General features: G+C 42.8%; 1 protein-coding gene across 2 annotated transcripts in view; it reads right to left on the bottom strand.

The window, feature by feature from the left end:
* The window catches only part of LOC138694389 (long-chain fatty acid transport protein 4-like), a 493,080-nt gene that overhangs the window by 435,108 nt on the left and 34,497 nt on the right, over window positions 1–23,475 (bottom strand). The window lies entirely within an intron of this gene.

The raw sequence follows: 23,475 nt of genomic DNA, 5'->3' as shown, positions 1-23,475 counted from the left end.
AGAGATGGGTAAAAAATAACACAACAGTTATTTTGGAACTGTTCCGGTCTCGGAACTGTTGCAAAAATGAACAGTAGGTCGGAACCTCCTGTTCCGAAATAACAGTGTTCCGACTCAGAGCTGCTCACTTGCCCAGCTGTGGCGGGCTCGCAGTACCGCGTTGCACAAGGTATGTTCCGACTCCGAGAAAACAGTCGGAACGTCGGAGCTCGTTCCGATGAACCAATGACAGCTGCGGTTACACTGTTCTCGTTGTTCTTTATGTTGTACTTGGAACTTCGTTGGATGAAGTCGGTACTTGAAACTCTCACGTGGTTGGAGGGGGACGCATGGAAATTGAAATCCTTGCGGTGGCGCGAACTTTAATATCAACAATTGGAAGACTGGCTAATCATCTGTAACGTTATAGTAAGTATTTAATAATCTGTAATATTCATTCCTATTCATTTCCGCGGGAATTGTTAATTCCCGCTTTATAGTTTATTTCACCATTAGTTGACTAATTCTGTTTTATAAACATTCTACAAAGTCATAAAGTACGCATACTACTGGGTGTTCAGTTCAAAATGTGTCTTGGCTCGCTGTATGCCGTCATGTGGCTAGTTGATGAGCCTAGAGAATTCAATCTTCCTACACTTCCGCAGCTCAGGTGTATAACCTAAGAGGCAGAGAAGATGGCTAGCAAGTACGGCGTTCATTCTGAAGAGTACGTACCGATACGTACGATAACGCCGGTAGTGGCAGGAATGTGAACTGTTTGGAAATACGTACTGTCGGGATATGGGGAGAGGGTAAGACGATTACTTACGTATTTGTTGACATTAACTTCGACGGTCAACATGGACACGGAGCATTTGATATGTGTTGTGGAATGTTACCGTACGCAACCGATGATAACAAATACCCTGCGTACGACTTGCCGGCGCAAAACACAGTTCGAAAGAGGTTATGGTAGCACACAGACCGTACAGACCGCCATCTGTTGCTACGACGTTCAAGTTATACCGTACACGTTCTCAAGTTCAGATTGAAGAACGCCTTAAATAATAGGCAACTTCTCTAACATATCAGCTGAAACTCGCTTCAAATCGGTGACCCAACAACAGTGACGTCATGACACACTTTGAAATGAACACCCAGTATTGGTTTAGTTACAATGTCTGTATGTCGTTTGTTGAGGTTAAGTCTGACAAGCACAAGTTTTTGTGATATCTTCTCTGTTATCGAAGAACGACAAAAATGTTGTAGCATTATTTGTTGGAAACTGCCCATATAAGTACTGATTTGGAGAGCGAGGTTTAATGTGAAGTTTAAATTACACTTTGGTAAAGATGCGTTTCCAACATTTTACTAACCCACTACGGGGTTTCCAAGTTTCAGTACTGCAAATATATATATATATATATATATATATATATCTTTTTTATTATTTATGAAATTGTAATTATTATTATTATTATTATTAGTAGTAGTAGTAGTAGTAGTAGTAGTAGTAGTAGTAGTAGTAGTAGTAGTAGTAGTATAACTGTGCATTAAGAAAAGTAAAAATAAAAATTAATGATTTGTTTTTTTTTATTATGTAATAGAGAGAACAAAAATTACATACCGTATGTTTTAAATGTCATGTTAATTTTTTTTTAGTTGGCTACCATGTCTTTATAACTTTATGTACGAAAACAAAGTGTTGTATTCTGTCCTTGTAGTCAACAGCTGTTTAATTACTAACATTAAGCTCTTGAGTTCTGTCCGCATGCACAGCAATTTTCCAAAATCAATTCGAATGTGCATTGCAGTGCCACCTATATATAAGAATGTGTACTATGTCATGCCTATGAATGCTCCAGTGTGAGCTGCATGGTGAAGAGGGAGGGTCTGTACCGTTCGTTTGAACAATTCTTCGAAAGGAACAAGAGTCAAAGAGAAGGCACGTATCAATGAAAGACTCCGACTCATCACCACTGGTGAATGTTATTTCGGAACTGTTATTTGGAACATAGTATTTTTTCGGAACCGGAACCGTCGGAACTGTTCCGGGAAAAGAACAACTTCGCCCATCACTAATTGTCATTATTTTTCAACAAATACTCAAAAGTACTTAGAGATCACACACGTCGAGCAGGTAGGCCCTATTAGTTTCTCCTAACCAATGAAGTGAAGTATTTACATAATAAATAATTGCTTTTAACAATAAAATGGTTTATATACAATTAAATTTTCCTATTTCTCTTTTTGTTCCTAAAAAAACCCTTCCCTTTGCGATTTGTTTATATATGTACATGTATATTAAATAACTTAGTAATTAGCCCTATTACATAACCAGAAATTTAGTAACCCTAGTTATTGTAATAATTGCTGCCTTTATTCGCTGCATATGCATGTACTGTACATCCCCGTTGTCTACGTTCCGACGCTACATAGTGGATGCGCTATGCGCTCGTGATCAAGGTCGAGCTCTTCTACCATGATTGGGAGCTAATATCGTCTCATCCCTGATCTAACCCATCAAAAGCTTCCACTTCAGTAAATAGTTAAAATTTCACCCGCTAGGTGACAGTGGTGTTAGTTTATCGTATTAAAGTAAATTTTTGACGCTAGATGGCAGAAACACGAAAGCCAAAATTCTATGCTTTTATATTACAAAATATTAAATTCTGAGGATTACCTTACATAACTGATAACACTTTCAAACATTGTATACATTAAACATCACCATTATCATCATAGTCCAAGTCCAAATTACGTTATTTTTATTGTTACTACATACAGTAATAAACTAAATATAATAAGATTATTATTTCTCAAGAGACCCTGTTTCATACAATTGTTTTTTTTAAATAAAGAACTATGAAATTCAGCGCAATTTAAATACCTGAAATTATACTGTATACTGATGATTTTTCGTGGTTTCTATATAAAATTGTTTGTCTTTAATTAACTGAGAATTTATCTAAGAAAATATTCTCTCACCATTAGTATTAACTTATGGCTTGGATGTAGAAGAAAAACTCTGCCAGTTTTAAAAGCTGATGAATCCTTAAAATACACCGACGATAGAAAAAAATTTTCTCACTTACGAATCTTGGAAATATCAGTATGATAAGATTTTATAAATTTTAGAAAATTAAAAAATTGGTTTAAGCCTTTGAAGAAATCATAAAGAAGGAGGACATTAATTTTCTGATTTTAAAAATAAATACGCGGACGCTGAAATTGGCTTAAGAAAGGAGACATGTCCGGGAAGAAAAATACATATTATGGTCACCCTATATATATATATATATATATATATATATATATATATATAATTTGAACTGGTAATGGAAATTACGGGAAAACGGCTGAACGGATTTTAATAAATGACCCCTCATTTTGAAGCTTGCAACCCAAAGTTTTTCAAAAAAATTGTAGTTTTCAGTGAAATATCAATTTTCCTACATTATTTCCCTATTTTCCAAAATTCATCTTTCTTCAGTTTTGAGAACTAATTGCATTTCAGCATGGCCGTGATTTCAGATTAAGTAATTAGGAACAGTTGGGAGATCACCCAAGATTTCGATACTGTATCCAAAAAGTTGACGAATTAAAAAAAACGTGATTTCAGAATAAAACAAAACACACACTACAATAAACAATAGCTATTACACGATGGCCATGATCTGCAGGATTGCTGACATATTTAGAGCTCAAATTCAATTGGTTATTAAAAACTTGAAGACTCGCTAAAAATAATTTACAGGTCTGATTCTGCGGTATGTAATTTTCTGAGTACAGCTGTGTATTGATATTTAAATCTACAAAACTTGAAGTGGTTTGATTACATTATTACCATTAGCAATGAAATTTCATTATAGTTAATGCCATGATGCGACCATTTTTCATTAATTATACATATTAATGCTATACTGATGATATGAAAGTGAAACGTTTTGGGGTTATATAAGTAGATATAGAAAATGTGTTAAATTAGATCTTCATGTCTATAATTTACTGAGTGGCGACTATATATATATATGTATATTTCTAAATTATAGACATCAGCTCAAAGAATTTGAGTGACCACAAGGGTCCTGAATACAATAAACATGTACAATATAATGTGATGTGATACATTAAAGAAAAAAGAAAGTTAATTGTTGAAGGCAAACATAAGTGGATTAATTGAAATAGAGATGACGATGTAATATTTGAAGGGAATCCTTGATAATATTTATAAGGACAGACATTACATAATCAAAAGGAATGTGAAGTTCCTTAAGGTAATTCCATGTGAATTTTGTAATAGAACCTCTACTGCCAAACAGCAAACCAATGACAGACCATTGTTTAAGAGGGACGTTGTACTATATATATATATATATATATATATATATATATATATATATATATATATACATATATATAACTACAAAACTTACGTAAGATAATAATATTGTTATTAAAAATCAAATATTTTTATAGTTATTAATCAATTGGGGTTGGGTCTTTTTCATATACTTAATGGCGGTGTGGTGTAGATATTTATGTGCGTCATTCTCTTCAGTATTGGCTCGAGAGAGCGTAAAAATTACAGTTCGTAAGGAAAGACGGTATTACTTACTGGTAAAATAACAGGCCTACAAAATTTTGTAGTCTCTCGATCATTTCAACAAGATCTCTTAGCAGGATAAAATGATTTTACCCTCTACATTTCAAGCTCTACATGCAGCAGCTATACCAAAATGCTATGTCTATTGTTCCAAAGCATAGCAAACCTGACTTTTACAATCCACTATGACCTGAAATATTGCTTTACTCCCACATGAAAAACCCACTGATCGCCCTGACATTGTTACTTGCGTTTTCGCGTTGAAACTCAGGATACATAGGATACATAGGTTCAAAAAAAAGTATTGGACATGAAAACCATTCAGAGGGAGTATGTTTCATTATTACGGAAGCAAATAACTTTCAAAATGTCGGATATTTTCCATTGAAAATAAATCTGAAAATTTTTTATTTGAACGTCTAATGAACTTAGTTTGCAGCATTTTCTGCACAAGCCACTAGTTAAGCATAATGTTGTAATTTTAAATCTTGTTGAAATATAACTGCTTAAATTTAACTGAACGCAAACTTCAATAAATGAAATTAAATGTTATGTTTTATTTAACGACGCTCGCAACTGCAGAATTTATATCAGCGTCGCCGGATGTGCCGGAATTTTGTCCCGCAGGAGTTCTTTTACATGCCAGTAAATCTACTGACACGCCATCGACCTGCTCCGGGATCGAACCCGCAACCTTGGGCATAGAAGGCCAGTGCTATACCAACTCGCCAACCAGGTAGACTTCAATAAATGAAACATATCAGTTCGAGTTCGTGTTGAAATAATATTATGTAATCTGAAATATTTTAATACATTCATTACAACATGACTTAAACAAGTTCCAAACAAATACAAAATCCATGACGTCATAACAATACATAATATGTGGGAATTCACGAATACAGACGGTTCCTAAAAAAAAAATAAAAAAAATACGTATTTACAAGTAAACATGTTACAGTTTGTATTTAAGTATTTTGAATGGCAAAATATGTAAAGATACGTGCTTAAAAAATCTACCAGGTATTCAAAATTACCAAATTTGCAAATAATTTTAAATGGGCATACGGTTTACTAGGAAATTAAGAATGTTTATTTACATATTTATCCGAGCCTTCGTTATGTATGTATGCATTATACTGTATACCTACACTGTATATACTGTAGGTGCTAATTAAATAAGCTATATAGTATTTGTTATTGTTTATAATAAACTATATTGTTTGAATATAAATGAAACATCCTTCAAGAGCTTACTTATATATTTTGTGAAGGTAAACACATATTCCTTCATAATGATCTGATCTGTCTGATTAATAGTATTGAGAAAATGCATTAAATGTAATTGGAATTTGGTTGTAACAAGGGCTACCATATGCCGCGGATTTCGCGGACAGTCCATAGTTTTATAGTGTCAGGAGAAAGTCTGGACCGAAAAGATGGATGTCCACGATTTTGAAGGATGTCGGAAGAAATCTGGAAAATTGCAATAATATGTAAGATAATTTTGAAATGATATTCAAGTTGATGCAAGATAATACATCTTACGAACTCAATAAGAGGCTTCTGTTTGACCAGGTGATAAAATTTAATTTATTCTACTGCACAACAAAGAGAAAATTTCTAAAGATATGATTTCATACGAAATCTCGGTAAATTTTTGTCACAGCTATATTTCTGTGGTGCAGTACTTAGAACTGCTGGAAATTGTAGAAGCTTTATTTCTCTCTACATGGATATATGCCAACGTTCAAAGTGCATTTTCTTTGATGAATGCTCAGTAGATAGAAGAAAGGAGCAGATTATCATTTAAGTGAGTAAACGCATGTGCAGATAGAGTATAATATGGTAAATGTAAATTGCAGTTAATTTCACAAAGTCATCCACAAACCAACAAAGTTCTGAGAAGTATGAATGGTTCTGTGATGGTAATATACAAACCTAAATGGTGTTGTGCTAAAATAAATGGTAATAATGTAAATCTGATGCCAAATAATAAGGTGCTAGATAAGATAAAGTAGTAGTAGTAGTAATGCTAATACTACTAATACTACTATTACTACTACTACTACTACTACTACTACTACTAATAATAATAATAATAATAATAATAATTTGTATTGGTTGGTATTGCTTATTCCAGTGTTTACAGTTCCTTGAACCGCAAGCTACATCACTGGCTGTAATAGGGCCTACATAGACGATCAATACTTAAAATACTTAAAAAGGAATATGCGTATTTTATCGAGCAAGTCAGCAAAATAAAGGTGTCATTAGTTCAAGAGATGTTTTGATCTCCTTGTTCAGTGAAAGGTATGACCTACAAGTAACAAGGGGAAGCGAATGCAACTGATGCATGCTGGTGGCAGACTGACTGACTGACTGAACTGCGACTTAAATTAATTTCATATTCATATTCCGCACTGTGAAAATGACTGTAATTTATGTGCACTTATCCTATTGTAGAGTCCTAAGCTATCGTGGGAATATTACAATCCCTCAACTTTCCAGCTTCTAAGAGTATATTCTTCTTACGGCTTCTGCCTCCTTTTCGCTTTAGTTTCTTCTTCGTACTCTTCCTTTAATCGCTTATTACCTTCTTTATTTTCTCTCAATTATCCTTTCCTTCCGTATTATTTTATTATTTTCTTTTCTTCCTTGTATATTTCACTCTATTTCATATACGAAACCGAGCGAGGTGATTCATGCATTAAGCACGGGATTCGCATTCGGGAGGTCCGCGGTTCAAATCCCCGGACCAACCAACCTGACTGTGGTTTTTCCGTGATTTTCCACTGTTATTTAGGCAAATGTCATGTTGGAAATTTCATTGGAACGGCCCATTTCCATCCCTCTTCCCTACAGAAAAAGAATTTAAATATCAACTCATTCCATAGGCATATTCAGGTCATGACGCATTTCTTGGTCCGCTTGCAGGAGGACGTCCTCTCCGAAACCGTCTCTGGGTTCTGAACTTCTGCCAGGATTTATTCCTTAAGAGCATTTCCGAGCGCGCTTCAACATCCTAAAAGGGCTGTCGGAATGGATTCTGTGCTGCTTGGTAATCTTGGTGGTATGAACTTAAGGTGAGAGAAGTGTAGGGGGCCCATTGGGTGAACGGGTGAGGAGTCTCATGCGGTGGGCTGGTACACCTCATTCTCATTCATCCCATAATTCAGGGTGTACAATAGGCCATTGTTGAGCCGACGTGCTGAAGGGTCGTCCCTAACCCGTCCCTAGCTGCTGCTACTACTAACACTACCACCACCACCACCACCACTACCACTACCACTACCACCACCACCACCACCACCATCACTATTACTACTACTACTTAATATACGACGAGAGAATATTACCGTCTTTGTCGTCACCATCATAACATAACCATCATCATCATCATCATCATCATCATCATCATCATCATCATCATCATATTTTTACTTGGCTATTTTGTCCTGTCATTTCATTCTTCTTATTGTTTTCCTTTATCGGTCTTTTTCCACATACAGTATTTCATATTGGTGATTAGGTGAAAGTTAGCTAGGTGCGGGCTCTACTTATTGCCATTAATGTACCAGCAATTGTAACAGTATTCATGCACAAATATATGAACGCGAATATTGTTATACTTCCCATTTCAGCAGGCCTGCGTCTGTCAATTCGCCTATGACATGACGTACGCTCGTACTCATAAATAGTTCCGTGTAAGAAAGACTTCACACGTCACATGTAGACGTAAATCTGTTCCAAGAGTTACGAAATTTGTTCTTAATCGATTATTTAACGACGCTGTATCGAAATTACAATTACCTAGCGACGATGTGATCTGTATTAACAAGACGGTATTTTGACGATATGAATCGGCAGCTTCGCCGAAGGATTATCTAGCATTTGTCTTACAGTTGGAAAAAAACTCGGAAAAAAATCTAGCCGTGTAATCGTGTAATCAGCCCGAGCATAATTCCAACCCACGCACTGAGAACAGCTCGCTATTCTCACACCAGTCGCAATGTCTGTTTATATCTACTTTTATTGTACCATGGTTTACTTACTACCGTGTGATCAAATACTTTCAGCCTTTTTCGCCAGTCGATTTGAATTAATGTCGTCACTAATGCACTGAGGCCTCGACGCCTCGTTGATGGGTAACTTGGAATTAGACTTACGAGTGGTGTGGGATGGTATGCGCACCTTAGTGGGAAGAGTTCTCAAATGCTAAAGAGGGCGATATATCTATGATAAGCAAAATTACGGTATCGTATTCAAACAATAAGAATACTTAGATAAATACCTTACGTAATATTAACCTGTCCGATCGGTAAATGAATAAAGGAAAGGCTAAAACCGTATGAAATAGAAAATTTTTATTATTAACAGGTCACTGAAAAGGGTAATAAAGAAAGTAATCATGAAGAAAGAATTTAGTATAATAATTACAAACTGATTACAACACATCCAACTAGCCTCTTAAATGTCCCTGTAATATTTTCTCTGGGTAGCTGCTGAAATTCTGGGTAAGAGAGGCGAAATTCATTCAACAGCGATCCACATCGTAATGATATTCTCCCTGGATTATCCTTCCAGATCGGAAGTAAGCTTCAACCATGAAAATGCTTGCGTCTAGCGTATAGATGTCCGAGGTAACCCTTGGCGTAAGCAATCCGCAGCGCATATTCTTTAAGGTCGTTTTTATTTTATATGGAAAGTTATTGACCTTAGCAGAGCATGCTTGACGTGCAATACCTCCTGGTTCTATAGGCGTTTGGACACCCATGGTCTAGCGCCTAATCCAGCAAAAGCTTCCACGTGAGTAAGTAGTTAGAATTTCAGTCGCCAGGTGCAGTGGTGTTAGTTTTTCGTACTAAAGGAAACATTTGAGGCTAGATGGCAGAAATACGAAAACCAAATTTCAGTAGCATTTGTGTTAAAATGCTACGTTAAAATTGCTATGATACTACAAAATATCTTTTTAGTGTGTTAGATTCAATTCTGAGGCTTACCTTACATATCTGATTATAACACTTTCAAACATTGTATACATTAAACATTACCATTATCATCATAGTCCAATTCCAAATTAAGTTATTTTTAATTGTTATACAAAATCAACTAAATATGATTTTTTAAAATAAGATGTCTACAAATCTGATTATAACACTTTCAAACATTGTATACATTAAACATTACCATTATCAACATAGTCCAATTTCAAATTACATTATTTTTTATTGTTACTACAAAATCAACTAAATATGATTTTTTAAAAATAAGATGAGTAGTATTTCTCAGAGGCGGCCGGGTAGCTCAGTTGGTAGAGCAGCTGGCTACGGAGTGGAAGGTCCGGGGTTCGATCCCAGGTAGTGACGGGATTTTTTCTCGTTGCCAAACTTTCAGAACGGCCTCGAGGTTCACTCAGCCTCCTATAAAAATTGAGTACCGGGTCTTTCCCGGGGGTAAAAGGCGGTCAGAGCGTGGTGCCGACCACACCACCTCATTCTAGTGCCGAGGTCATGGAAAGCATGGGGCTCTATCTCCATGCCCCCCCAAGTGCCTTCATGGCATGTTACGGGGATATCTTTACCTTTTTAGTATTTCTCAGAAGACTATGTTTCATGAAACTGTTTCTTTTTTAATAAATAACTATGACATTCAAAGCAATTTAAATACCTGAAATTATACTGTATAATGATGATTTTTTCGTGGTTTCTATATGAAATTGTTTCTCTTTATTCACTGAGAATATAGGTATCAAAGAAAATACTCTCTCACCATTAGTATTAACTTATAGCTTGAATGCAGCAGAGAAATTCTGCCAGGTTTAAAAACTGGTGAATCTTTGGAATATTTACATCATCATTTGAAAAAAAAAATCTCACTTGTCTTGGAAATATCAGTTTCATGAGATTTCACAAATGTCAGAAAATTACAAAATTGGTTTAAGCCTTTGACGAAACCCTAAAAAAACAGGGCATTTCTTTTTTTTTTTTTTTTTTTTTAAATCCGCGGATGCTGTAATTGGCTTAAGAAAGGGAACATGTCCTGGAAGAAAAGCACATATAGTCACCCTATTAAGTACAATGTTGTAATATTAATCTTGTTGAAATATAGCTGCTTAAATTTAACTGAACGCAAACTTCAATACATAAAAACATACCAGTCAGAGTTCGTGTTGAAACATTATTTTATAATCTGAAATACATTTAATACATTCATTACAACGTGACTTAAACAAGTTCCAAACAAATACAAAATCCATGACGTCATAAAAATACATAATATGTGGGAATTCACTAATACCGACGGTTTCTAAAAAAAAAATAAATAAAAATAAAAAAGAAGAAAATATGCACTTATAATTAAACATACTAAAATTTGTATGTATTTAAATGCCAAAATATGTAAAGATACGCGCTTCAAAAATCTATCAGGTACTCAAAATTACCAAATTTGCAAGTAATTTTAAATGGGCACACGGTTTTCAAGGACCACTAAAAATGTTTGTTTACACAATATTTATTCGAGCCGTCGTTATGGATGTATATTTTTTTATTTTAGTTCGTTATTTAACGACGCTGTATCAACTACTAGGTTATTTAGCGTCGATGAGATTGGTGATAGTGAGATGGTATTTGGCGAGATGAGGCCGAAGATTCGCCATAGATTACCTGACATTCACATTACGTTTGGGGAAAACCTCGAAAAAAACACAATCATGAAATCAGCCCAAGCGGGGATCGAACCCACGCCCGAGCGTAACTTCAGACCGGCAGGCAAGCGCCTTAACCGACTGAGCCACGCCGGTGACTATGTATGTATTATATCACGGCCGACTTGATGTTCCCTTCGCTTTTTTTTGTATACGGCCTTGACAATAGTAATATTTACCTGAAAATTGATAATTTCTGAATTCCACCAAGAGGCGTTGTCTGCCAAGCTCTGGTGTCCACAGAAGAAATACTCAATATGAAATAAAATAAATGATTAAAGAGTGATAATAACACTTATAAATAATAAATAAGAAAATAATAAGTATTATTATCTACCGAAGCTTTCCTGGCGACGTGACAATTCGAAATTTTCTCGGGCTTCCAGCCAGGTCATAAGTTGGTGATCCGCCGACGTTTCGAGGATGTTCATCTTCCTCATCTTCAGGGTTAAATGATATCTGAGAGAAAAAAATCGAAAAACCGAAAAAGAATTGGGAGGACAAATTTAAAAGGTAGGCAAAACGCGTCCTTGCAGGGTCTGTACAAAACTAAATATGTGAGCTCCAAGCCTGTTGACCACTAGTCTCACTCCGGGTTACGCAGCTCCACTGAAGGAGCTTTAGAGAATTTTGAAGGGGAAGCCGAAATTGAACGTAACCTCTTAGGTACCACATTCGCGAGGGGAACTGAGATTTGATCAAGTCATCACGGGACGGGGCGAGAAGGAGATGGCTGGCATTTGCCTTAAGGATGGCAAGACGCTGTCATCTATTGTTCGATGACAAGGCATGTGACGGCCGTCGGAAGAAGCGCAGTGAATTCCAAATCTGCAATTTGAGAGGTCCCTGTCCTTTCAATTTGCGAATAATTGAATGACCTCGTACATTTAATAGACAATTTAGAGGTTCTGAACTAGGGCATACGTCGTTTACAAGAAAAGGGGAATATATATGGGGAAGGGCATATAGGTCCGTGGCCCATTTCTTATAGGGCTCATCCCGACATTTGTCTTACGCCTTAGGAAAACCACGGAATACTTTAGGCAGGATGAGTTGTCTCATATAAGAGACTAGCCAATTTGGCTATTATGTAGGAGGTGATTGTTGTCATGAGCCTTGTTGAATCGCCTCAATTTAGAGACCAGTCATTTGGCTTTATGGTGGCTCAATTACGAAGAGAGGGGAAAGATGTAATTATTAATTAATTTAGAGTAATTAGGGAGATTCATGGGGAAATGAGTGCAGGTCCGTGGCCCATTTCTTTTAGGGCTCATCCCGACATTTGTCTTAGCGCCTTAGGAAATCCACGGAAAAACCTTAGGCAGGATGAGTTGTCTCAATTTCAGAGACTAGCCAGTTGGCTCTTAGGTAGGATGACTCTATGAATCGATGGATATATACTAGCCCATTGGCTCTATGATAGTTCCATCGATCAACAAATGTAGATATTATTAGGGAGGGATTTTTTTAGCCCAGTTAAGACATGGTCATTTTAAAGCGGTTGCACTATCCAAGGAGTCTCATGGAGTTGAGTCGTGACTACCAAAACCTGGGAGTAACGCCAGCCTCCCTGTCCTCCTATCTCAAGAGTATAGCTAATGGACCTGTCTGGTGCCTACGGCGTAACCTAGGATCATACTGGCCGAGGCCAGATATCAGCGGGTTGGGGTTAGCACAAGCTTCCGCATACAGGTTCCTCGCCAGTCGAGAAATGAACTCGTCTATGACTGGCAACTCTACTTCATCATGGAACTTTCTTCTCAAGGCGACTCGGGGGAGATGGGTAATGAGTCAAATCACCAGGTTTTGGATAACTTGGAGTTTACGGAGATGGGACACTGCCGCAAACCCCCATGCGGGTGCGGTATAGGTAATGACAGAGCGAATGAGGGCCTTATACATGGTAAGTCCTACCCCCAGGTTGTCAGGAGTTAAGGCCGCCAGAATGGGATAGTGTCTAACTATCAGCCCGTTGGCATTATGAAGAAAGGATTTTATCTGATCTCGGAAGTTGAGATGAGAGGCCAGAATGATCCCTAAATATTTAATTTGGTTCATCCACGGCATTTCTTGTCCGAAAAGTGTGGGTAGTGGTGGTGGTATGTCTTCGAGCCTCGCTCTTAGTGAAAAGAGTATGGCCTGACATTTCTCTACATTGACCTTGATTCTCCAGTCGTGGAAACACGGCTGGAGGTGACCTAAGATCGACTGCAATCTACAGAACGCTAATCTAAAGGTTTTGCCCATCGCCAAGAGGGCAGTGTCGTCTGCATAGATATGCAGATGACTACTTCTGCCGTGGATATAGCGAATCGGGAGGTTATTAATGAGTATATTGAAAAGTATGGGCCCGATAATAGAACCCTGTGGGACTCCTGAGTGAATTTCACGGGAGGGGGGTGGAGAAACTAGTGCCTACGCGGGTTTTGAATGTACGGCTTCGGAGGTAGTTAGAAATGAGGCGTATCATTCCATCTGGGACTCCCATGCCCAGTAACTTAACGAGGAGTCCCTCATGCCAAACCTTGTCGAATGCTCGCTCGATGTCCAGGTAAGCTGCAGCTATTACACGCTTCGTGCTCATAGCCCAGGTAATGTCCTCCGTCATGCGGAGTGCCTGGAGTGTAATGGAACGACCAGGGTGGAAACCGAACTGCTCGTTCCTGATTTGGGGCAACACTATTTCAGTGAGGCGTCTATGTATGACCCGCTCCGCCAGTTTGCTGAGACAACTGAGGAGACTAATAGGCCTATAGTTGCTTGGATTCGTCTTATCCTTTCCGGGTTTGCAAACAGAACTACGTGAGCCTCTTTCCAGGGAATGGGATAGTGACCGGAAGCCAAGATGTCATTTATTATCCCCGCTATGCGCTTCATATCTGACCTTGGGAGATGCTGCAATATAATTCCTTGGATACCGTCGGCTCCTGTGGCCTTATGAGGGCCGAGGCGACGATTGAAATGGGTGACGTCGTGGGTGTTCGTAAGTCGTATCCCATTTTCTGGCTCCCTGCTAAAGATGTCTCGAACCGATTCCTCAACAGCTCTCATATGGGGCAAGTTTAAATTTTGTATCACGGGTTGAAAAGTGGTCTCTAGAACGTCTGCCAGTGCGGTAGCATTCTCCTCGGCAGTAAAGGCCGTGACATCTGGACCGACTACTAATGGGTGTATAGATTGAGACGGATTGGAGAGACTTCAGGATACACGCCACACATTTGACATGTTTCTGCTGTCCATCGTCTCAACCTTGGATTTCCAAGCATCCACGACCGTTTCGTGGACCGCCTCACTTATCCGCCTGCGCAAGCGGTTCATTTCTATTATATGTTCATCTAACCTAGTACGCTTCCACAATGCTCTTAGTCTATTGCGGGCGATCTTTAGGAGCTACATCCGTCCAGGTTGTGAAGACCGTTTCGATTTAGCAGCAGCCATTGCCTTCTTTATGCACTCCGTCAGGTCGCTAAATGACCTCTCTATCCCTGCCGGAGTGATTTCAGGTGGGAGTAGTGGAAGCGTAGCTGCTACCTGGTCTTGGAAGAACACCCAGTCTGCTGCCAGGTAGTTTAATTTCTCAGCGGTTGGGGAGAGTTGGACTGGGTGCATGATCTCCATCATCACCGGTAGGTGGTCGGACGCAAGATCATCCAGGGTTGTTAGTCTCGCTCTAGTTGTGAGACCTTTCACCAGAGCGATGTCCAAAATGTCAGGGAGTTGATTTGCAGCATCCGGTACGTGTGTGGGTTCCGTAGGGGCCGTCACGACGTATCCGTTTCCTGTAGATTTTAGAAAAAGCCTATCGCCCTGCCGATTGGGGCGTTGACAGTTCCAGCCAGCGTGCTTCGCGTTGAAATAGCCAGCGACTACGAATCTATCAGATAGACTTGTCACTATATTTAAACCGCGTTCATTTATTGTGCCCGGAGAACTGTAGGCAGCCATAAGCAGAAAGGGGAGTCTGCCTATGTAGGCTCTAATAGCCACTGCCTCTAATGCCGCTAGCTGGGGAAGGAGATACTCACAGTGCGCGATCGAAGAACGAACCAACACCGCTACAACTCCGCCTCTTCTACCCGCTCTATCTTGTTATAGAATTTAAACCCCGCGCACCTTAAATCTACTTGGGGTGTCTGGAACGTTTCTGTTATAAATGCCACGTCTATATTATTAGCGTCTAGGAAAGCCCTGAACTCATGTCTATCATGAATAAGGCCCCTGGCGTTCCATATACATATCCTAGCAACTCCCTCACTTCGTCTGACCATTGAGAGAAAGGAGGGAGGTTAGGAGCTTAAATATCTCCGGGAGGGCAGACATAGGATTCTCCATAAGGAGAATTATCACCCTCGTTAATCCTTCTAGGATTGGGGCGAGCGTGAGGTTGGGGTTTGCTAATTGCAATGCCTCGGCAAAGTGCTGGACATGGTTGAGGGTAGGGCATTTCGAGGTGCTTGCAATAGCTTCCTGCTGGGCAAGTTGGACAGGGGCGGAGATGGACTTTACCGTGGTAACGTTGGTGGCTTTTCTGCTGCCTCTGTTGCGCTTAGGGCACTGGCTAAGGGATCTTACATTATTGGCAGCAGTTTGGGGGGGCTGTCGCTGCCACGGTGGACCACAGAGGCGCGGCAACGGGCACATCCAAGAGCGAATGGATGTCCGCCTTCTGCTGCTGCGTTTGCTGCGGCTGTTGCCGGACCGGCCCGAGTTCCGTGCGTCGCTCCACACGAGGCCCCTGCACACGGGCGCGAGCCTAAGGCTGCGGCTGCTGTTCTCGGAACAGCTACCGCTGCCTCGCAGTTCGCAACACCCGCTGCTGCCGGAACCACTCGTATTGGAGCGTCCGCTGTTCCTCGAGCTCTGCCCTCCTCCGTCGGGAGCCTTTCTCGTTCCTTCCGAGGTATCTCTAATCTGTAGTGCTACAGGACACCCTCCGTAATTGGCGGTGTGCGCGCCACCACAGTGTGCGCATGTAGCAGGTACATCGTGCGACTAGCGGCAATCTTTAGTCCTATGGGGGCGTGCTCAAGCTCGACACATAGGCTGCGCTCTGCAGCTAGCGTGCGTGTGGTAGTACCACTGGCAGTTGCTGCACTGAGGCGGGCGCTTGCTGGGGACGTAGTCCTCAACTGTTACCCTCATCAGGCAGCACTGCCGCAAGGCTCTCATTCTATCCCGAGTTTCGGGGCAAATCCCGACATCGACATTGACCATTGGGAGTTTGGTCTTTGTCCTTGATGAGTGCATCCTCGTCACTCGCCGGACGACGATGCTTTGGAATTCCAGATTGCCTTGGATGTCCTCATCAGTGTGAATATCTATTCCTCTCAATACGAATCGCAGAGGCTTGTCGTTCTTGGGGCGCAGCAAGTTGTACGCTACTCCCCGTTCGGTCAGGAACCTGCAAAGATTTGCGTAGACCCTTTCGCAAACAGTTTTCACGGTCGTTCCGCCGCGCGCCCGGTACGAGCATAAGTCCAAAGGTTCGAATTCGGCCTTGAAGTCAAGGTTCAGTCGGCCCAGCGAGCCAGTGCATGCTGGAGTAATATTGACGAGGGGAATATTACCAAGTCGCCAAATTAGGGCCGTCTCTTCATCATCTTCCTCGTACTCACTCTCCGACATGTGAGTACGAGCTGGGGAAGGGGCGGCGAGGAACTGCCTGATCTACATCAGGGGCAGCAGCCATCTCCTGTGGGGCCTCAGGTTCGGCGGTGGGTGCTGCCTCCTCGGTCACGACTTGAACAGTCGCCGCCTCTAGTTGCTCCATGGTAGAGAGAGCAGATCTCTCTTCCTTGGTGAGCTCACTGGCGGTACAAATGCCGCCTTGTTCAGTCTTAGCTGAACCATTCTTCTTCTTCTTCTTCTTCTTGGCCTTAATGACCTGAAGTGCGCCGAACCCAGATGAAATCGGCGGCACTGCATCAGCTAAAACTCTAACATTTCGCTTATTCAATCGGCTAGGATCGGGCAAATGAGTACATGTTACCTCAGTGACCTTGGGAGCTACCTTGGGAGGGGTGGGTTTACGCGGAAGTCCAGAAGGGACTGGGATGGTGACAGGGGGACAAAGCTCAAGAATTTCGGCGACGGGGACCGGGACAGGCGGCATCCGTATAGGACCACCCGAACGCAGGTTCCAACGCCTAGGTTGAGGAGTAATCTGCGCGCGACGCAACAGGCGCAAGTAGGAGCTGGTGGGCCCTGTCTGGCTAGTGCAATCTAGCAACCGTTATACGCCACCTGCTTTAGTGTGCCTCGTGATCTTGTTGCACTTAGCCGGAGCCATTCAACCTTGAGAGTCGATCCTACCGGGGGCATAACTATGCGGCACGCTGTCCGCAGTGCAAGAACCTGCTAGACACCTTTCCACAAGGAGTGGAAGCCCAGCAGTTACGTCCTACCGGTCGCCGAAGCCTAGCCCGGTTAGCTGATCGCAACAAGCGTTTCGGAGCCCGCCGGGGACCGTCGGTTTGGTTTGCTAATTTCGCTGCCCTGATAAGGGCCGGACGATAATTTGCGTAGCCCTCAGAAGGGCCGGACAATAGTAAGAGAGTGGAGGACGGAAAACAAATTAGCCAGAAGGTCCTGCCTTTAGGCAGTCACTACGGCACAAAGGCACAGAGTCTCTCCTTAGCAGCAAGCCTGCCTAAGTTGCAAGGATGGCTAGGGGACTTCTCTACAGAGGACCATATCACCTACTGGGATCAGCCAGGCTTAGGGAAGTTAGTGGACACAGCCCTCCGTCGGCTGCGCGGCTGTCTTCGCGCTGCGCGCCGGTGCGGCAAGGAAACCAATAGGCTGCTATTCATAAAGTGCCGATCACGTAGGTGTCCGCCGCTTCGCCGAAAGAAGTACGATGCACGGCGACTCTAGACTCCCTGGCCGGGAGCTGCCTGGCTGCTGAGTTCGACGGTGCACCAATCAGAGAAGACAGATCCAGACACGTGTAGCTTCATAGAGGTCCAAGAAAGGAGTCGATAATGATCATAATGAGGGAATTCGAAAAATCGAAATCGAAAAATCTAAATACAATTGGGAGGACAAATCTAAAAGTAAACAAAACGCGTTCTTGCAAGAGGTTGGGGGCTGTACAAAACCAAATATGTGAGCTCCAAGCCTGCTGGTCACTAGTCTCACTCCGTGGTACGCTGCTCCACTGAAGGAGCGCTAGGAAGTTTTGAAGGAGAAGCCGAAAATGGACATAACCTCTTAGGTACCACATACGCGAGGGGGGCTGAGATTTGATCAAGTCATTATGGCATGGGGCGAGGAGGAAATGGCTGGTGTTTGCTGTTAGGATGGCAAGACGCAGTCATCTGTTGTTCGATGACAAAGCATTTGAAAACCGTCGGAAGAAGCACCATGAAATCTAAATCTGCAATTTGAGAAGTCCCTGTCCTATCAAATTGCGACTAATTGAGTGACCTCGTATATTTAATAGACAATTTAAAGGTTCTGAACTAGGGCATACGTCGTTTACAATAAAAGCAGAATATTTATGGGGTCCGTGGCCCATTTCTTATAGGGCTCATCCCGACATTTGCCTTACGCGTTAGGAAAACCACGGAATACCTTAGGCAGGATGAGTTGTCTCATATAAGAGGGGAGCCAATTTGACTATTATGTAGGAGGTGATTGTTGTCATGAGCCTTGTTAAATCGTCTCAATTTAGAGACCAGCCACTTTAACTTTATGGTTACTCAATTACGATGGGAGGGGAGAGATGTAATTATTAATTAATTTAGAGTAATTAGGGAGATTCGTGGGGAAATTAGTGCAGGTCCGTGGCCCATTTCTCTTAGGTCTCACCCCGACATTTGTCTTAGCGCCTTAGGAAAACCACGGAAAAACCTTAGGCAGGATGAGTTGTCTCAATTTCAGAGACTAGCTAGTTGGCTCTTAAGTAGGATGACTCTATGAATCGATGGATATATACTAGCCCATTGGCTCTATGATAGTTTCATCGTTATCAACAAATGTAAATATTGTTGGGGAGGGATTTTGTTTAGCCCAGTTAAGACAAGGTAATTTTAAAGCGGTTGCACTATCCAAGGAGTCTCATGGAGTTAAGTCGTGGCTACCAAAACCTGGGAGTAACGCCAGCCTCCCTGTCCTCCTGTCTCAAGAGTATAGCTAATGGACCTGTCGGGTGCCTACGCCGTAACCTAGGATCATACTGGCCGAGGCCAGATTTGAGCGGGTTGGGGTTAGCACGAGCTTCCGCATAGAGGTTCCACGCCAATCGAGCAATGAACTCATCTACCGTTGGCAACTCTAGTTCTTCATGGTATTTTCTTCTCGAGGAGACTCGGGGAGATGGTAATGAGTCGAATCACTTGGTTTTGGATAACTTCGAGTTTACGAACATGGGACACTGCCGGAAACCCCCATGCGGGTGCGGCTTAGGTAATGACAGAGCGAATGAGGGCCTTATACATGGTACGTCCTATCCCCAGGTTGTCAGGAGTTAATGCCGCCACAATGGGATAGTGTCTAACTATCAGCCCGTTGGCATTATGAAGAAAGGATTTTATCTGATCTCGGAAGTTGAAATGAGAGGCCAGAATGATCCATAAATATTTAATTTGGTTCATCCACGGCATTTCTTGTCCGAAATGTGTGGGTGGTGGTGGTGGTGGTATGCCTTCGAGCCTCGCTCTTAGTGGAAAGAGTATGGCCTGACATTTCTCTACATTGGCCTTGATTCTCCAATCGTGGAACCACGGCTGGAGGTGACCTAAGATCGACTGCAATCTACAGAACGCTAATCTATAGGTTTTGCCCATCGCCAAGAGGGCAGTGTCGTCTGCATAGATATACAGATGACTATTTCTGCCGTGGATATAGCGAAACGGGTGGTTATTAATGAATATATTGAGAAGTATGGCCCCGATAATAGAAGTGTGTAGGACTCCTGTGTGAATTTCACGGGGGGGGGGGTGGATAGGCTAGTGCCTACACGGGTTTTGAATGAACGGCCTCGGAGGTAGTTAGAAATGAGGCGTATCATTCCATCTGGGACTCCCATGCCCAGTATCTTAACGAGGAGTTCCTCATGCCAAACCTTGTCGAATACTAGCTCGATGTCCAGGTAAGCTGCAGCTATTACACGCTTCGTGCTCATAGCCCAGGTAATGTCCTCCGTCATGCGGTGTGCCTGGAATGTAGTGGAACGACCAGGGTGAAAACAGAACTGCTCGTTCCTGATTTGGAGCAACACTACTTCAGTGAGGCGACTATGTATGGCCTGCTCCGCCAGTTTGCTGAGACAACTGAGGAGACTAATAGGCCTATAGTTGCTTGGATTCATCTTATCCTTACCAGGCTTTGGAAACAGAACTACGTGGGCCTCTTTCCAGGGAATGGGATAGTGAACGGAAGCCAAGATGTCATTTATTATCTCTGCTATGGGCTTCATATCTGACCTTGGGAGATGCTGCAATATAATTCCTTGGATACCGTCAGCTCCTGCGGCCTTATGAGGGCCGAGGCGACGAATGAAATGGGCGACCTCGTGGGTGTTCGTAAGTCGTATCCCATTTTCCGGCTCCCTGCAAAGGAGGTCTCGAACCGATTCCTCAATAGCTCTCATATGAGGCAAGTTTAAATTTTGTTTCACGGGTTGAAAAGTGGTCTCTAGAACGTCTGCCAGTGCTGTAGCCTTCTCCTCAGGATTAAAGGCCGACTACTAATGGGTGTATAGATTGAGACGGATTGGACAGAGTTCGAGATACACGCCAGACATTTGACATATTTCTGCTGTCCATCGTCTCAACCTTGGATTTCCAAGCATCCACGACCGTTTCGTGGACCGCCTCAATGATCCGCTTGCGCAAGCGGTTCATTTCTATTATATGTTCATCTAACCTACTACGCTTCCACAAAGTTCTTGCTATATTGCGGGCGAACTTTAGGTCTCTAATATAGGCGGGAGCTGCATCCGTCCCGGTAGTGATGACCGTTTCGGTATTGCTGCAACCATTGCCTTCTTTATGCACTCCGTCAACCCGCTAACTGATCTATCAATCCTTGCCGGAGTGTCTTCAGGGTGGAATGGTGGAAGTTTATCTTCTACCTGGTCTTGGCAGAACACCTACTCTGCCGCCTTCTAGTTGAATTTCTCAGCGGTTGGGGTGAGTTCGACTGGGGGCACGATCCCCATTATCACCGGTGGGTGGTCGGACGCAAGATCATCCAGGGTTGTTAGTCTCGCTCTAGTTGTGAGACCTTTCAAAAGAGCGATGTCCAAAATGTCAAGGAATTGATTCGCAGCATTCGGTACGTGTTTGGGTTCCCTAGGGGCCATCACGACGTTTCTGTTTCCTATAGCATTTAGAAAAAGCCTATCGCCCTGCCGATTGGGGCGTTGACAGTTCCAGCCAGCGTGCCTCGTTTGGGGTAGCCGGCGACTACGAATCTATCGGATAGACTTGTCACTGTATTTAAATCGCATTCATTAATTGTTCCCGGACGACTGTAGGCAGCCATAAGCAGAAAGAGGAGCCTGCCTATGTAGGCTCTAATAGCCTCTGCCTCTAATGCCGCTAGCTGGGGAAGGAGATACAGTGCGCGATGGAAGAACGAACGAACACCGCTGCACCTCCGCCTCTTCTATCTGCTCTAACTTGTTTATAGACCTTAAACCCCGCGCATCTTAAATTAACTTGCGGTGTCAGGAACGTTTCTGTTATAAATGCCACGTCTATATTATTAGCGTCTAGGAAAGCCCTGAACTCATGTCTATCATGAATAAGGCCCCTGGCGTTCCATATACACATCCTAGCAACTCCGTCACTTCGTCTGACCATTGAGAGAAAGGAGGGAGGTTAGGAGCTTAAATATCTCCGGGAGGGCAGACATAGGATTCTCCATAAGGGTAACTTTCACCCTCGTTAATCCTTCTAGAATTTGGGGAGAGCGGGAGGTTGGGGTTTGCTAATTACAACACCTCGGCAAAGTGCTGGATTTGGTCGAGTGTAGCCTCTCAATCGGTCGGGCCTTTCGAGGTGCTTACAATGGCTTCCTGCTGGGCCGGTGGGACAGGGGCGGAAATAGACTCTACCGTGGTGGTTTTCAGCTGCCCCTGTTGCGCTTAGGAAGCTGGCAAAGGGGGTCTACATTATTGGCAGCAATTTGGGGGGCTGTAGCTGCCACGGTGGACCACAAAGGCGCAGCAAGGGGCACATCCAAGAGCGAAGGAATGTCCACCTGCTGCTGCTGCGTTTGCTGCGTCTGTTGGCGTACCGGCACGAGATCCGTGCACAGCTCCCCACGAGGCCTTTGCACAGAGGCGCAAGCCTGAGGCTGCGGCTGCTGTTCTCGGAACAGCTACCGCTGCCTGGCCGCTCGCTCCACCCGCTGTTACCGGAGCCACTCGTATTGGAGCGTCCGCTGTTCCTAGAGCTCTGGCCTCCTCCGTCTGGCAGCGCTGCTCGTTCCTTCCGTGGCATCTCTAATCTGTAGTGCTACAGGTCACCCTACGTAATTGGCGGTGTGAGCGCCTCCACAGAGTGCACACGTAGCGGGGACATTGTCCGACTTGCGGCAATCTTTAGTCCTATGGGGGCAAGCGCAAGCTCGACAAATAGGCTGCGCCTTGCAGCTAGCCTACGTGTGATAGTACCACTGGCTGTTGCTGCACTGAGGCGGGCGCTTGCTGGGGACGTAGTCCTCAACTGTTACCCTCATCAGGCAGCACTGCCGCAAGGCTCTCATCATATCTCGGGTTTCGGGGGAATTCTCCACATCGACAATGACCATTGGGACTTTGGCCTTTGTCCTTGATTAGTGCATCTTCGTCAGTCGACGGACTACTATGCTTTGGAATTCCAGGTCGCCCAGAATGTCCTCCTCATCAGTGTGAATACCTATTCCTCTCAAAACGAATCGCAGAAGCTTGTCGTTCTTGGGGCGCAGGAAGTTGTACGCTACTCCCCGTTCGGTCAGGAACGTGCAAAGATTTGCGTAGTCCCTTTCGCAAACAGTTTTCACGAGCTGTTCGGTTTCAACCCTGGTCGTTCCATTACACTCCAGGCACTCCGCATGACGGAGGACATTACCTGGGTTATGAGCACGAAGCGTGTAATAGCTGCAGCTTACCTGGACATCGAGCGAGCATTCGACAAGGTTTGGCATGAGGGACTCCTCGTTATGTTACTGGGCATGGGAGTCCCAGATG

The sequence above is a fragment of the Periplaneta americana genome, chromosome 2 (genome assembly GCF_040183065.1).
Source record: "Periplaneta americana isolate PAMFEO1 chromosome 2, P.americana_PAMFEO1_priV1, whole genome shotgun sequence".
Classification (NCBI taxonomy): domain Eukaryota; kingdom Metazoa; phylum Arthropoda; class Insecta; order Blattodea; family Blattidae; genus Periplaneta; species Periplaneta americana.
Note: the sequence above shows the minus strand (reverse complement) of the source record. Positions and strands in the feature narration are given on the sequence as shown.